Source organism: Hyalella azteca, unplaced genomic scaffold, assembly GCF_000764305.2.
Source record: "Hyalella azteca isolate HAZT.00-mixed unplaced genomic scaffold, Hazt_2.0.2 contig1835, whole genome shotgun sequence".
Taxonomy (NCBI): Eukaryota; Metazoa; Arthropoda; class Malacostraca; order Amphipoda; family Hyalellidae; genus Hyalella; species Hyalella azteca.
Window position 1 is genome coordinate 1,676 of NW_025932132.1, and position 2,508 is coordinate 4,183.

General features: G+C 38.9%; 1 long non-coding RNA gene across 2 annotated transcripts; it reads right to left on the reverse strand.

Moving 5' to 3' along the window:
• Positions 1–257: 257 nt before the first annotated feature.
• On the reverse strand, positions 258–1,525 carry LOC108670524. Of its 2 annotated transcripts, XR_007157134.1 has the most exons (3): positions 1,393–1,525; positions 662–826; positions 258–487 (listed from the first exon to the last, which is right to left on the reverse strand). It is a non-coding gene; the product is annotated as an uncharacterized LOC108670524 (long non-coding RNA). The 2 variants fall into 2 exon arrangements; XR_001930734.2 differs by having other exon boundaries at positions 662–1,525.
• Positions 1,526–2,508: the final 983 nt, after the last annotated feature.

Here is a 2,508-nt window from a genome sequence, read left to right on the forward strand (position 1 = left end):
GCTGAGATGTCCTTGTAGACGAAAACTGACGTTGTATGCGCGCTTCTTTGACATCTGGCAAGCTATAGGAGCAGCTTGCTGGCGAGTGAATGTTTAGATTCAAGCTGGCTAGATAACTATAATACACACAGTTGGACACTCCAAAACCCAATAAAGGACACAAGACCTTTTTGGGGGTAATGACCTACAGTTTGGACTACACTGGCTAATGGAAATGCCAATTGAACAGGCGCTTTCTTAGGGTACGGAAACGAAAAATTAATTTCGCACTAAGTTTAATTTTTCGTTGATAAAAAAAAATAGAATTTGCTAATCTAATCGACGTCCAATTTTTTCAAGCCAGTTCGCAATCCTTTCTTCAGTGTCCTTTGCCCTTTCCTTTGCCCCCGCCTTTGCCTTTGCCAGGCGCAGGGAAAGGTTTAGGATCAGGATCAGCAATGGCGCCAGCCGCCATCATCATCACCGCCAGGGCAATCAGACTCAGGTTCTAAGGAATAGGTACAGATATTTATTGAAAATGTTCATATTAGAGTTTGAAAAATTATTGTTTGGTGTTATGGTTGTTTACTATTCAACACTGGTGAAATATGCAAATTGATTTTCTGAGCAAGGTTCACGTAGTTCGTTAAAACTTTCAATTCAAGCCAGGTTAAGAACTCACCAAGAAGGAGGCCATTGCGTAGAGTTGCTTGGAGCGATGTCGTTCGTTTAGTGTTCGGTATCGTCAAGCGTGCGCGTTTTATAACAAGCTACGCCGCGTCAACGCGCTTTGTTGACAAGGGCAAGTGTTGCGCAATCCAACGCTCTGCATGTCGCTGCATCGAGTCTAGTGTTCGAGTAATGAAATCAAATGAATGCGGGTAATTGATTGCCGTGCTTGACTTCGCAGTCACCCAATGATATTTGTTAGAGTCGTTGCATATGCGAACATGGTAGTAAGTTACTCGAGGCAAGTGCAAAATAGTCCTAGTACATGGAATATGAAATACTGGACTGGACTCCGAGATAATAGCTTCCAGCCAATAAATTTCGTTATGAAATTTTAACATTTATTTGTGAAATATCATCGGGCGGTGCTGTGTTCATAAGAAAGATTTATCATTAATGATCAGCAGGTGGGATTAAATCTGTCGCTAAATTGTCAGGAAATAAACAGTTGATATAACGAGGAATAAATAATGGAATACGATAAGCCCACGTTTATCGATGAGCCAGCAATTATTTTTGATTAAATCTTTGCAGCCTTCAGCTTATAGTTATTTTTCATTCACTTGTAATAAACCATTCATGAAATTTCACTACCACCAAGTTGATTCAAGTTTCAAGTTGATTACGAATCTGTTTCGAAAAAACCAAGTGAAAAATTGTTCGGAATAACGTTCCAATACGGACCATTATTTCAAAGTATTCAGAACGTTGAATTCCTGATATAATGTGCTGAAGGAATAATGTTCATTAATCTTTTACTGCGATGCTACGTTCTTGGCAACAGCTTAACTGACAACTTTGCAGTGTTCTTGCCTACCATGACCATTCACCACTGATCGAGTAGAGACGGCGTCAAAGATATCCGGTGCTGTAGACCAGGTTCTTATCTCTAACTGGAGATAACTCACATAAATAAACGAAGTTTACGAAGTGGTACGATAACTCGATGTATGATTCATTATTTATTTGTTCGAGCTTACTTATAATTATAAAAATATCATATTACACTGGCGTACATGTTTAACAATTACTTGGATGTTTTAGAAGAATATTTGAAAAATAAATATCGTGCCTTGCCCTCAATATGCAGACTTCATTCACGGAATGGGAGAGGCAGGAAATAGCAGAACTGTACACTGTATAACCTACTGTATATAGTGTGCAATATTTTTCAGCAATCTTTCGCCAAATGAATTTTTTTGATGCCATCTTTCTTTCTGAAGTTGCAATATTTTTGTAAGGCTTTCCATCTTTCTTCATACGAAAATTTGAAGACAGAAAAACGTCCAAAAAAATTAATGAAAAACGTGCTTCTTCACTTGTTTTGCAATCTAACCAGAACCCAACAAACGGCAATTCGTTGAACGATGCATACCCAAACCAATTATCAAACAGTTCTCATAAGTGTAAAAAAATTGTATGAAATTCTTTAGGAAAAATTAAAATTTACGGTGTTATTGTAGTCTTGGCAAAGCGCCGTGTTTTTCTGCAGCACAAGTAGGGAGCAAATTTGCTACCGAGCTCGGTTTGCGATCTTGAGTGACTGGTCGACAATTGAGTGACTGGTCGACAATTGAGTGACTGGTCGACAATTGAGTTCTGCAATCTTGCGGGCACGGAATCACTGCAAGCGGTCGCTGCTTGCAAAATTTTACGAGCTTGCTGCACAATGCAAAAAAATACTGAATACATCGTATTTAAGTAGCTTCTTTGAACCTCAGAAAACAGTGATCGAACAACAGCGCTTCGAACAAGATCAACATGGCATCCTTCTTGGTACGGGTTTTGCTATCTTTAAAT